The sequence below is a fragment of the Delphinapterus leucas genome, chromosome 18 (assembly GCF_059928025.1).
Source record: "Delphinapterus leucas isolate spDelLeu-1000000601 "Yukka" chromosome 18, BTC_Dleu_Yukka2, whole genome shotgun sequence".
NCBI classification, from domain to species: Eukaryota; Metazoa; Chordata; class Mammalia; order Artiodactyla; family Monodontidae; genus Delphinapterus; species Delphinapterus leucas.
This window is the reverse complement of record NC_143146.1, coordinates 55,910,720-55,925,480: the sequence shown is the minus strand read 5'-3', so window position 1 is coordinate 55,925,480 and position 14,761 is coordinate 55,910,720. Positions and strand designations below refer to the sequence as shown.

General features: G+C 43.5%; 1 protein-coding gene across 4 annotated transcripts in view; it reads left to right on the top strand.

The window, feature by feature from the left end:
- The window catches only part of ENOX1 (ecto-NOX disulfide-thiol exchanger 1), a 630,834-nt gene that overhangs the window by 576,504 nt on the left and 39,569 nt on the right, over window positions 1–14,761 (top strand). The window lies entirely within an intron of this gene.

Here is a 14,761-nt window from a genome sequence, read left to right as displayed (position 1 = left end):
GGAGATCCGCTAACTCTTTACAAAGATTAAAGCTCAGCCCCTACATGGTAAGTGATGAGCTAGACAACCAGTAATATTGTCTGAATGTGACCACATAGAGAGGATACTGAGTTCTTCAACAGGAGATGAAAATGGCTCCCAAAAATGTCTGCATTCTGCAGAGAAAGGCAAATGGTATAGCCTTCGTGAATGATTTAGAAGAATGATACTGAGACATGTTATTGGGGGTTTTGTGCTGTGAACTAGAGCGTCTTCCTGGTGGTCTGGGGATGGCAGAACCTGTTCTCTGTGTGGATCCCAAACCCAGGCCACCCCTACCCACCCTCTCCAGAGAATACATGAGATTGAGAAGAATGTCCAAGTACAAGGACAACATGAGTTCTAAGCCCAAACAGAACCTTAACTTTTTATTTCTAATATGGCCAGGAAGATACATGGAAACTCAAAACCGTCAACAAGAGATGCACACAGGAATATACAGACATGACTTGAGTGCAGGCAATATCATTTTAAAGTGTAATAAACCTAGAGAGCTCACTCACGGGAACCGGGCCTCCCAGGAGATACAGCTTAGCACTGCCTGATGTGCTGCTCAAAACGGAACAGGAAGAAGGTTGAGGAGCATTTGTGGAAAAAGCCAGGAGCCCAAAATGTGGACAGAAGCACTTTGTTCTGGTGCCTCTGGAAGATGGTAGGGGAAAGTGGGGCGCCTCCTTCTCTCACACAGCTTTGGTTCCTGCTGACATATCACCAGGATTAGTGACCTGAAAACAGCAGGGAACAGGGATTCACCAGGAGATGAGCGTCCCCTGGTGTTAGTTCTCTATGTTTCTCAGGAGCTATAGGGCTTCCTAGACACTTATTGTTGTTTTTCGAACATTAAATGTTCTACAGTGATTTCTACACTCCTAGTTTCTGCTAACCACAGAGACCAGGAAAGGAAGAGGTGTGAAATGTGCCGGCCAGGGCTGGGGCGAGCATTGCTCGGCTCACCGTCTTGACGCTGGTCTTGCAAGGATTCTCTGCTCAGCACTCCCTGGGTCTCAGGAGGGTTGTGTAACGCTGCACGGGGCAGTCATTCTCTCACCACACACACTGCTCATCTCCAGACCTCATCCATCACAGTGCCACAGAACTCACTAGACTGTGGTATTTCTTTGAGGAAATGTGTAAGGACGAGGACAAAGAAGGGGAAAGTAGGCGGAAAGGTGGAAAGAAGAAAAAAAGGGGGAGAGGGGCGGAGAAGGCTGTGCCGGGAAGAGTCTTCCTAAGTTTCATCCTTTGCTCCTGCCACCATCCCACCCATCCCCGCCAACTCGAGAAGCGAAACGGCCTTCACCAGAGGTGTGTTTGTAGTTGCACTATGCCCACGTAATGAAAACTCTACCCCAGAAGAAGTTTATCCCGGAATTCGAAGCAAACAACTCAGATATTAATCTGCATATGCAATATTGATGGGCTTCCTGGGGGTGACTACAAAGGTCAGACTTGGAAATACTACTTGGACATTTCAGAGGACCCATGAGCAAGTGAAGTGCGTTCTACTCGTTCAGCCTTGCTCTGACGGAGGCGCCCCTCTCCGTTCCCCCAACCCTGTCTAGGACCTGAGAGGTGGGAAGCGGCCCCAGCTGTGAGTTCGCGCCAAATGCAGCCTCCCCTCCCTCCGTCCTGGCCTGCCCACCCCGCCCAGAGGGGCACCGGCCGCACTGCTCTCGCAGGCACCAGGCACCCTGTTTGTAGCCAGCTGGAACTTCCTCAGGCCACACCTCAGCCTGAACTCCCTCCATGTCTTTCTTCCTAATTCAGGCAGAGCAAACGTTGAGCTGGGGAGGAAAGCTACTGCCCCTGCCCAGTGGAAGAGGCCTTCACATCTTACGTTCTTTCTAGAAAGACTCATCAACCTTGGAACACTTAATAGGTTTTGTTGTTGTTGCTGTTTTAAGATTTCTCTTCTTTTTTTTTTTTTTTTTTCCTTCCCCCAAGAAACTCCTCTAAGCCTCAGCCTCCCCAGCCCTGAAATTGCCCTTGTAGGGCAGATTTGTGGCCATGATGCTGCATCGCCGTCACTTTTATTGTTATGTCAGCTTCCTTGTGAGATTTCAGAGTGCCTTTCATGTCTGGACAGTTTCCAGACTGTTCGGTGTATGCTGATGAGCTACTTACGTTTATGAGACTTTCAGAATCTAATTTGCACAGTTTCTTGCCATTGCCAGCTTTGAGAAAGATGACTTGAAACTAGGAGAAAGGTCTGCAAGTGCGACCTATGTAAAGCCCCCAAACCTATGTGGGTCTAATCCCCCACTCCCCTCACCACACGTACACACACACTGACACACGTGCACACAAGTATAACATGTCTTACTGCTGTAAGCTTAGGTATCGTTCCTGGACATTTTTTTTTAAATAAATGAATTTATTTATTTATTTGTTTATTTATTTATTTATTTTTGGCTGCGTTGGGTCTTCGTTGCTGCACACAGGCTTTCTCTAGTTGCGGAGAGCGGAGGCTACTCTTTGTTACGGTACGCAGGCTTCTCATTGCCGTGGCTTCTCTTGTTGTGGAGCACAGGTCTAGGTGCACGAGCTTCAGTAGTTGTAGCTTGCAGGCTCAGTAGTTGTGGCTCACAGGCTTCAGTAGTTGTGGCACACAGCCTCTAGAGCACAGGCTCAGTAGTTATGGCACACGGGCTTAGTTGCTCTGCGTCATGTGGGATCTTCCTGGATCAGGGCTCGAACACGTGTCCCCTGCATTGGCAGGCGGATTTTTAACCACTGCTCCACCAGGGAAGCCTGTTCCTGGACATTTTACACAGCAGTATTCAAGTTGGTCCCCTTGGTAAGACCGGAATAACTCTTGGCCTGCTATTGGGAATAACTGTTGACCTGGGATCCTGAAGAAATGACTTTAGTCAACAGGTCGAATTCGGCTAGGTGCACCATACATGAAAAACTCTAAATAATTAGATTTTTTTATTGGTAATTCAGCTTTCCTCCATCTATCACGTCATGCTTTTTGCCGGCAATGCAAATTCTGCTGTGTTGAAGCCCAGCTCAATTCCTACTTCTTGGGGTCTTATCCTAAGGTCAGCCCAAATCAATTACCATCTTCTAAATATTCCCACAGTAGCTATCATTATCCCAAACATTCTGAACAACCCAGTTATGATACGCCTAGCTTCTCAACTCAGGTGTAAGTGCCTTAAGGGCAGGTAATGTGTAGGTATGTGTTACCGAACCTAACAGGGTGATGAGCCTGTGTAGGTGGGCACATCTGTAATACATTTATAACACCTGTTGACTGATAATTGAGTGGAGGTAGAAACTCCAGCCACCTCAGACAGCTCTGTGGATCTGTTTGGCCTGATTAGGTGAGAAATGCAAACACTTCCTTATCTATATTATCTGCAGGTGATCTTGAGGATTAAGCACATCTCGTTGCAGTTCAGTTTCAGATGTGTACAGAAGTCTTGCCCACTGTGAAAGTTAGAATTGAGGTGGTAGGGGTCACTCATCCGGCTTTCTTATGTTACAGCTTCAATTTGGTGTAAGTTTTCTTTGCCTATGGCTATGCGTCTGTGAGTCTTAACATTCTCTAAGGTAATACTTCCCAAACTTTAGTAAGCAACAGAATCAAAAGGAGAGCTTCTTAAAGCACAGATTGCTGGGCTCACCCCTTAGAGTTTGAGATTGGGAAGGTTTGGGCTGAGGCCTGAGAATTTGCTAATAAGCCCCCAGGGCCATCAGTCTGCAGACCACATTTTGGGTAACTACTGCCTGCTGTCCACTCCAGTTCAGACCAGGTGCTGCTAGGGGCTTCCACAGCCCCCAAGGCCAACCCTTGTCATAGTTACATCACACTGTCTTTCAGTATATTTTACATGCCTGTTACATACTCTAGACTCTTAGGTTCTTTGAGAGCAGGAACCACTATTACTCATCTTTGAATCTTATCTAGCACAAAACCAACCATATAGTAGGTGCTCAATACATATTTGATGGATGAGAGAGTGGTGGAGGTTCGATAAATTCTAATCGAACTATACTGAACTGAGGTGTCCAGAGACTTTAGTCTAAACGTTGAACTTTGCTGTGTATTCGATCCCCAAAGGAAAATATACAGTTACTAATTGCCAGGCTCCGGTTTATAAGAAATCACAGCCATTTGGAGAATACACGAAAGATAGGTGGACTCACAGCTAGCTGCTTCTGTGTCCACCCAAGTCCACACAGTGGGCAGCGCAGTGTTGTAGACAGAGTGCTGTGTGTTGGGAGCACACACAATCACAGCCGGGTCACCATCCTCAAGGAGCACATGGCCCCTTGTGGAGACAGCAGGTGCTGAAAAGGGAAATCACCAAACACTGGCTTCAGTGTTCTCAGCAAGGAAAGGACTTGGCCTGGGATTAGGGGCTTGAACGAAGTCCAGACGTTGTGATTCCCTGAGAGGTAACTTGGACAGAAGGCAGTATAGACTACTACTAGCTCCGAAGTCTGGCTACCTGGGGCCCGGTCTTACAGCCACTACTCTCTAGGTATGTGAGCTGAGGAAAGTACTTAGCTTATTTGTGCCTCGATTTTATCATCTGTAAAATGGGGATAATAGCAGGACCAACACCTGGCATCTACCAGGCACTCAGCAAGAGCTAACTATTATAATCATTGCCCTTATTCATACTATTTTTTAATTCAGAGGACCCCAAATTCTACGTCCACCATGAACCATGCATCAGCAATCCAGACCACTTTGTTCTTGGAGTATTTCTCATAGGTGGCATATGCAAGAATGCAGTGAGAAGAGAGAATTGGATTTTGGTGTGTTAGGGAGGGGAGACTATCTAATGTCTACTAAGATCTCACAGTATGGCTGGCAAACCTTGTAAAATTTGATTTTACTTTAATAATAATTAAATGTCTCTCTTTCCCATTTATCAGATTGCATCCCATCTATTCTCATGACCTGATTTACCTCTGTACAGGTCAAAAAGACTCTGAATTTTAATATTATTGTTAGTAACGTAAACTCAGCAGGTGAAAATTATGATAGTGACTGCTTCGTAGCAGAGAAAAATACGAAATGTCATACTGAGAAACGGACTGGGAAAATAACATGCCAAGAGCACCGCAATACAATTAATCTTCACCAACAATAGAGTCAGCATCATACAAGATGAATCAAACTGACTAATTCTGGATGCACGTACATACATTTTAAAGTATTTCGCGTTAGTTTCTTGTTTGCTGCTCCATTTTTATTGGTTAAGGAGATTTTTCACGTCAGTACTTTTTCAGGCTCTGAAGGGTAGCCTCACTTGTGTGGATATAGTAGTATGGGTCCCATTTTTTACGTATTGAAGAGAAACACACAAGATCAAGTGTATCTTTTTTCACTTGGCAACATTTATGGCAGCATATAGCAAAACTAAAATAAAACACTACAACCTGCCCTTTAAATAATGAATGGAGCTAAAGGAATACAGAAGATTTTTTTTCTCATTTTTACATAGGTTTTATTTAATATGATTGTCACAAAACTATGCCAAAAGAAAGGCATCTCATCACCAGCTTGAGACCATCGTTTAAGCTTGGTGTGAACTGTGATAGCCATAGTTAAGTTATGATCCAGGCAGGAGTATGCTCTTGGTTTTTAATGGAAAACATTACAAAATTGAAATTACTCTTCCCTATCAGGGTTCTCTTGTTAAAAGTATATGTGGGATAATCCTGTTTTTTCAAATAAGAATTAAACGACTATATATATATACACACACACAACTATATATATATACATTCGTGTGTGTGTATATAACGTAATACTATATATATGAGTATGTGGGAGGAGGGTTATTTATAAAATATGAAAGGTAAATATCTGAATGTTAATAGTGCTTATATCTGAGCAGTAGAATTCCAGTTAATTTTTAAAATCTATATTCTGTACGTTTTCTGCCAGTATATATATTTGTAAAGAGAAAACCAAGAAACGTTATTATTAAGAATTAACGTGGCATGGACATATATACACTACCAAACGTAAAATAGATAGCTAGTGGGAAGCAGCTGCATAGCACAGGGAGATCAGCTCGGTGCTTTGTGACCACCTAGAGGGGTGGGATAGGGAGGGTGGGAGGGAGACGCAAGAGGGAGGGGATATGGGGATATATGTATATGTATAGCTGATTCACTTTGGTATAAAGCAGAAACTAACACACCATTGTAAAGCAGTTATACTCCAATAAAGATGTTAAAAAAAAAAGAACGTGAACTAGAGAATTATCTTAAATTTTAAACAGGAAAAGAAAGGGAAAAGTTTATAAGCTTATATTATGGTCTCCCCCAAAAAAGTTAATATTTAATTTAAAAACATATTGAAGGGCTTCCCTGGTGGCACAGTGGTTGAGAGTCCGCCTGCCGATGCAGGGGACACAGGTTCATGCCCCGGTCCGGGAGGATCCCACATGCCGCGGAGCGGCTGGGCCCGTGAGCCATGGCCGCTGAGCCTGCGCGTCCGGAGCCTGTGCTCCGCAACGGGAGAGGCCACAGCAGTGAGAGGCCCGTGTACCGCAAAAAAAAAAAAAAAAAAAATATTGAAAGCACTAATAATAGATACAAACTCAAAGTTAACTTTTTACTGTCTAAATCTAAAGTAGTAAAGAAATTATTTTACTTTAAAATGATGCTACATCAAATACATTTAGGGACCAGAAGAATGTAAAATACCCAAAGCGACTGCATTGTTTTTTCCCCTCTCCATTATATGTAGTCCTCCTAGACTTCTGGGAAATCACTCCCAGCCAAGGGTACTGACCAGATCCTGTGACTGCCAGTCGGTCTCACCTATGAGGTTTATCCTCTCTGGGTAATAACAGATTCATTCAACAAATATTACCAAGAGTCTACCATTTATTCTTTCAAACAATATTGGTTGAAGATTTACCACGTGCAGGGGACTGTGCTAGCAACTGAGAACACTGTCGCTTTGTAGAGAAATGACTGCAGGTAGAGCAGGCACATGAAGACCGGGCAGAGACACTCTGAGGGTGGCAAGGACAACTCCCTCGTTACCTGCGGGACGGGGGAGAGACGGCAGATGGGCTGGAGAGCCCCTGCCAGCCCAGATGCTATCCTGAGCCTATGACCCATATTTCTCGCTACCTTTCCAAGACCTCACATCCAGTATTTCTGAAATACTGGAGCCAGTACTTCTCATTCTTTGTGACCTCTGATTCTAGCATCATTATTCTGCTAGTGGTCCAGACTTTGCTGAAAAGTTTTTAATTCTTTTCTTTCCTCTGTCCATTCTTCCTTTAGAATGGCTTCTGTATCCCCCGCTTTTCTCTTTTATCCCATCACCTCAGTGGTTCTGCTTTATTATCACATACTTGGGGTATAGCTGGGGCTCCCCCAGTCCCCGTGCCCGAGTCTCTTCATCTGCTTGGCCGGTCCTGCCCGTGGCCCTCATTTGGTCTTTGGAGCACTGCCTCGACCTCGGCTTTCCCCTGCACACATCTTCCAAACTGCGTGCCTGTTGTAACCATGGTTACAAGTCACGCTTGGCCAAAGGACAAGGTGTCACCACCTAACAGCAGCAGAGAGCCAGGCCCATCCCAGCTAACACTGCTCCTGGGCCAGGCCCCTGCTGCCTTTCTGCTCTGCTCCCCTTTGCGTTCACGATTGCACCCGAGCCACCGCTCATCAGCCAGCATGGAGCCCCTGCTGGCCCCCCAAGAGGCCCGGACTGCTGGCAGCCCTCAGAAGGGGATGGCGTCCCAGTGGTCAACAGGCATTTTTCAGTTGACAAGGACTGTAATAGGCTGACATTACAGTCCATTCAAGAGAGGCAGCCCAGCTTGGTGGTTAAGAGTCTGGAGTGAGACAGCATCGGTTCACATCCTGAGTCTGCTTCTTACTAGTTGTGTGACCGTAGACAAGTCCTTGGCCTCTCCATTCCTCATTTTCCTCATCTGTAAAATGCACTGACCTCCTAGAGCTGTTAGGGGGATTGGGTGAGTTCATATTTGTAAAGTTCTTATAATACTACCTGCACAAATTAAGCACTGTATGTGTTTATTAAATAAATATAACCAAGAGTGATCTAAAAAGAAAGCCACCAGGAGAAATGCTTTACGTGGATATCTCTGGTAACTAAACCACAGTGAGTTTTCTCTTTTTTTAAGGGTCCTTTTTTATTTTTTTAAAGGTTTTTTTAAATTAAATTGATTTCTTCATTTATGTTTGGCTGCGTTGGGTCTTTGTTGCTGCGAGCGGGCTTTCTTTAGTTGTGGACAGCAGGGGCTACTCTTTACTGCAGTGTGCGGGCTTCTCGTTGCGGTGGCTTCTCTTGTTGTGGAGCACAGGCTCTAGGCACGCGGGCTTCAGTAGTTGTGGCACACGGGCTCAGTAGTTGTGGCTCACGGGCTCTAGAGCGCAGGCTTAATAGCTGTGGCGCACAGGCTTAGTTGCTCCGCAGCATGTGGGATCTTCCTGGACCAGGGCTCGAACCTGTGTCCGCTGCATTGGCAGGCGGATTCTTAAACACTGCGCCACCAGGGAAGCCCTTAAAGGGTCCTTTTAATGATGCATAACCAGTTCTCACTGATTTTAATCTTTGCAAGTGGAAATCTTAGAAAATCTTGGAGTTGTCTTAGGACATAATGCATGCACTCTGGGTCTGAGTCCAGCAACTGAAGCCCAATGCGGTGGCTCATATCCCAGTGTGTAAAATGTGCTAGTGTTGTGATGAATCACTAACTCTTGGCTGAGGGCCGGTGCTCCACACATCTGCTCTCAAATGGTCTCTCTGAGGCTGAAGCCTGTTGGGCCTCTGAGGCTCCCCTCTGCAGACCCTGGACATCAAAGGCTTCTGAGAAAAGGGACAGGTGGGTGGGGACCCATGACCCTCAGGACTGGCAGTACCAACCTTCAGCAACTGGTAGATTAGTGAGGCCTTGGGACTTCTAAGCCACAGAAAATTCCCGAGATCCTGCATTCCCTTGAACCGTAAGAAATTTTGAAGCTTACTCAGTTACTCATTCTCATCAATCCTTTTCTCATCCATTTGCTTTTTAAATGATTTTTTCGTCCCTCTTCTTTTTCTCTTCCTTCTAATTTTATTGGCACTGAAATCCAGGATAAGTGAACCTTGTCAGTACCAAGTTGGCTGCCTTACCCTGAAGGGAAGCTCCAAGTCAGGGAAAAGGGCTCACAGCAGAGATGAAATACTGGAGCAAGAAGACACTGTAGAGCTCATCTGCTTCAAATCCCTCTCTTTACAAACAGGAATCATGAAACAAGGGTACACAGCGAGTGGCAATTAGAACCAGTCTTCTGTGTCCAGATCCATCATTTTTCTTTCACTATTCCAGGCCATTGTCTGTGGGCCGTTCCTTCATTTATCAGCCACTGGGCACCTGCAACGTGACAGTCACTGGCTCATAAAGGAAAGTGTGAGACGTATCCCCATCCCCCTTCCTCCTCCGACCATGGTTCTAATCTTATGAGGAATCCCTGAAGGTTAGTGGAGACTGGCCTGTCACTTGATGGATTACTTTGGGTACTCTGAAAAAATTCTGAGTAAAGGATACTAAAGTAGCTAACTGGCATCTTGACCATAGTCTACGGGGCCCTTGATTCCATGGAGTGTGATGTCTAAGAGTAAGGCCTTATGGTGTGGTGGTGACGGTGTGGGAAGTGACATGAGGAATCTTTACCATGCGGATCTTGACAACTGCCCCACTCACCTTGCATTAGGAGCTATAGGGCCCGTCAGCCCTTGGAGGGCCACAGGGTAGATTTCATATGTGTGTGGTGTGGCGAGGATGTCGTTTGGTATGTCACTCAGTCAAGTAGTCAGCTAGTGGCTGTGCTTACATACAGCTCTTCAAAATGGCATCTGCCTGTCATAGGCTTCTTTTTATTTCTTTTTAAAGTATAAGGATAGCAGTAAAAGAACAGTGCCACAGAACATTTAGAAAACAGAAAATATGTACAGTTTGAATCCCATGACAATTTATCACTTGCGCATACATGTTTTTATATAATTGTAGTCAGGGTCTTATACAGAATTCTCACCTAGATTTAGTACCCCAAGTATTTATTATGTACCTGTGCTGTATCCACTCAGTCCTGAGGATAATAAAAGTGAGTAACAATCCTAATAATAGTGATGCCTTCCTGGAAGGTTATAGTTTTCAAAAGCACCATGTCACATATGACATTTGGTCTTCACAGCACCCCGGGGGATAGGTATGGGTTATTATCCATGATTTATGTAAAAGAAAGTTCAGAGATACCCTGCCTAAAGTTACCTAGTACATAAATAACGGCGACAGAATTAGAACACGGATCCCTTTCGGCCATGCTGTCTCACTTGCTTGGATACGGTGAGTGCCCTAAAGGAGTTGGCGGTTTTGTTGAGGAAACAAACACAGGTGACTCGGTTTATTCCAAATGTATAAGTGGCCAGCTGCCACAGAAGTGACAGGGGAAATATGCTGAGATAAGGAAAATGTACAAATAGCCTGGAATAAATGCCCTTAAGAGATACGGGACTTGTGCTATGTATAAAAATATATGTAGGAGGTGGTGAAGAAAAGGAGAGAGCTTTCTATGAACGTATCTGGACAGAACATCTAAAGGAGATAGGCTGTATCGGTAGGATAGAACCTGAATGCCAGGCTCAATCTGATTTTCCCATGGGTTATTGGAAAGCATCGGAGTTTTTCCTATGGGTTATCAGAAAGCATCTGAGTTTTAAATTGGAGATTGACAAGATGAAAGTGGCGTTTTAGAAACTGATCTGGTAATATCATGTAAGGTGGACTGGAAGAGGAAGAAACCAAAGGCATAGACAAGGTAGGAGGTTCTTGGGGTGGTCCAAGTAAGAAACGAGGAGAAGTGACAGTAGAGCACTGGTAGTGGAAATGGGGAAGGGGAATGAGAGACATTTCACAGATACTTGATAGAATTCAGGTCTAGGGAGGCCTTAGGGGATAGAAGAGAATGAATCAAAGGCCTGCAAGTGGAAGAATGACGGTGCTACTAGTAGAAACAGAAAAGTTAGAGGAAAATGCAGTCTGACATGTGAGGTGAATTGGACTTTAGCCATAAAATTATAGAATTTTAGAAGAACCACCACATCAGGAAGGACTTGGATTCACACATTTTTCAAAATAAGGACATTCCTTTCAAGGAAGCCTTAAATAGAAGTCCTGTATTATAAAACAGAAGCAAGTTGTAATGGAGTGGGAATTCTAGCGATCCGCTCCTTGGACCTTCCATGTCACCTCTGTAAAGCTGACGGGGTTCCATAAAGCATTATTCAGAGATGGTGGACCCTACCCAGCATGCTCATTTTTAGACAACTGATCTGAGGCTTAAAGATGTTGCATAAGTTGCCCCAGGTCAACTAACTGTTAGTGGAAGAGCCAAGGCTAAAACTTAAGCATGTAGTATGTCCCCTACCACCTCATGACCACCTCTCATTCTGAATTTGAAACGGGCAGCGATCATTTCAAGCAAACAAACCCAGTGGTCAGTTGGTGATAAGGAACAGAAGTTAAAGAGTTAAGTGTGACGATAGCTGAACCTGTGAGAATGAAAGAACTCTGATCAAAGGAAACAGAGAAGAAAAAGTGGTGACTGAGCTTTGGCAAAAGTATCAAAGAGGATAAACGGAGAAAGTAACCTTCTTATCCATGTGTACTGGGCCCGCAGAGGGAAGGAAAAAACCAATGAAGATGAAATAAAAAATTAGGAGGAAAAAGACCAGGACTTCTTATGCAACAGAAGCAAATGAGGCAGATGGTTTAAGGGGACAGAGTCAGTGATGTCAAATATCACATGGTACGAAGACTGAGAAAATAGTCACTGAAAATCTTTCAAAGGATAGTTTCATCGGGTGATTAATGAGAAAGCTGAGGTTTCAGGTGGTGAGACAGTAGATACAGTGGGTATGCACCATGTATTCGAGAGGCTTTGCAGCAGAAAGCAAATAGCACTAAAGTTGAGCAGGCCACAGGAATAACGAAGTGAAAGGAAGAACGAAAGGCTTTTATCAGGCTGAAGAAACCGTATTCTTGGTTCTTAGGGGCTTGGGTAGGTGTAGGGGAACAAAAACAAAACAAAAGCAAAGCGCAGTTTTAGCTCAGTAAGTTAATTAAAAAGAGCTTTTCTAAATGGATGAACTACTTTGACCGTTTCTTAAAGTAATTGACAAGGACTCTTCGAGGGGAAATTTCTGCCTTTGAGTAGCTTAACCTTTAAGAAGTCTAAAAAAAACCTCCATGATATCTAGTTTCAGATATTGAAAAACCTCTTCTTGCAGCCCTTTAATGATTCCTTCTAAGTATCACAGAAATTAGAGTTAAAAGGTAGACTGAGAAAAGATTTATTAGATAACCTTGTTCATTCTCCTGCCAAGTGCAGAATTGTTACTTATTGTGCATTTTCTAGACTGCGGTGCTTTTTACTGTGTCAAGTGAATGGTGTCCGCACCACTTCTTTTGGAATACGATTTCATAATCCTGTTGATCTCACTGTGCGGAAACTCTTGATCCGCACCCTGATGTTTCCTCCCTACCGTATACTTTGTACACCATTAACAATTTGTCCTTAATAACCTCCATCTGCACTGATCCACGTCCAGTTTGCCATCTCTAAGCACCTGGAACACCTTCACCAGTAGACACTTAATTCTTCAGGGCATATTACAACTATCAGGGTAAAGGATGTGTATGTGATAAAAGATAAAGAGTCTACTAATTTTACGTTTCTAATGATGAAAGTTTCTTTCTGTATTCCAGAGATTTGGGGTAGGAATGAGTCAAAAGAACAGTGAAGTTTTTAAGAAAGGGGCAAAGTCTTTCTAACTTACGATCCAACATCCCAGTAAAAGGTATTCCCTAATTACTGAAGAGATAAGTTGGAACATTCTGGGTAGAGAATGTGAAACTCTTAAGGTAGGACCAGGACTTAGACTTGAAGCATGGATTTATAGAGTTAGAGATGAAGCACAAACTAGATATCCTCTGATACCCTTGAAAATGTGCTCCCATATGGTCAATTTGTCCCTTTTGTGATGGGCTGTTCTCAGAGAAGGTTTTGGCAGATGTCCATTTGAGGTTCTATCCTGTGCTCCCAAGACAGTGGTCCTGGCTTCACCAGCTTTACCCTCACGGATCTTACAGGCTGATCATGCCCCGATAGAGGGGCCCAGATGGAAGCTTGAACATACAGTGGATTATGTTACAGGAGAGGAACAGTGAGCTTGGGGGAGCCATCTCTTTTATGTCAGGCAATAAGCAAGCCTTTTCTTTGTCCCAGAAGGAGACATCAGGGTTGTGTGCCACAAACACTAACTTGAGAAATGGGCCATAAAAGAGCTGTCAGGGCCCTGCTTCGAAGTTCAAAACCCTGTGGATCCTACTTTCTCTCAGATATCTTGACAATATGTCATAGAAACCTTAAGTTCAAATTTGGACAAATTATCTTCACCCATACTTGCTTCTTTCTCTATTTTCCTTTTCACGGAGGCACTGAGTCATTCTCAACATTTTCCTCATCCACCAGGTCATCGGATTTTTTTTAGTTCTACCTCTTAAATATCTCTTATGTTTCGCCCTCTGCACATCACTGACTTGGGTTCTACCCTCGTTATAAAAAGGTCAGAATTAAATAGACAATTGCAGTAGGCTCTAACCTGGCATCCCTGCCCCCACTTCCACCTCCTGCAAACCAGCATCCTAAAATGCAGAATTGTTCATGTAACTCCTGTGTTGAACACTCTTCACTCATTAAGCCTTCCAGGTAAAATCCAAGCTCCTTATCCTGGTCCACCTACTTCTCCAGCTCCATCTACTGACATTTCCTGTAAGCTTTCTTACAGACCTTTTATAAGAGGGAAGACATGTGGGAACATAGGTATATGTATAACTGATTCACTTTGTTATAAAGCAGAAACTAACACACCATTGTAAAGCAATTATACCCCAATAAAGATGTTAAAAAAAATTAATTTCTTTGGATAATTTTTTCTCTCTTGATTTTTAGAATATTAAAATATAACTACCTGGGTATGGGGGGGTGGAGCATGGGGAGTAGTTATCTTCCATGCCAAAAAAAAAAAGAATTGCTTGCTGGTAAGCATGCACCTCTTGCCACTTTTAGACTCAGTATCATTTAAAACGTAGCATTCCTTGGCATGTGGTAGGCATGTAATATATGTATGCAGCATAAATATTTATTGAGTGGCTGAAAGTAAAAATAGGCTTAGCTTAATTTAAATGCAAGAAGGGTTTGACTTGGGGAATTATTTAGTTCCACCTTCTCTCTGTGTACTCCCTTCAACCAGTTATAATGATGGAGCTCTTTTGACAGACATTGGATGATAATTTAGCTAAATGAAAACACAAAAAGAGGGTACGGATATTGCTTATATCTACTTTGAAGACAACCCCAAACTCGCCACCTACTAATAACTGTAATTCTCTTGTTAAATTAAACAACTCTACTACAAATACAGACAAATCAAATTAATTTTACTTTTCTAAGGAACCAGTGAGTCATGAGTCATTACAATACTCCTCGCCTTTTTTGTTACAGTGGAAAAAGATAAAAGCACGGCACGTCAAGTGGCTATCTAAAACTACTGTCCTGTCTTCTAACCCTTAAAACACACCCATATTAACTTTAAATTATGTCTCTGGCAAAATGTATAACCCATCTCATTAATTCTGTGACTCTGTCAGCAATAGTCTGAACTTTT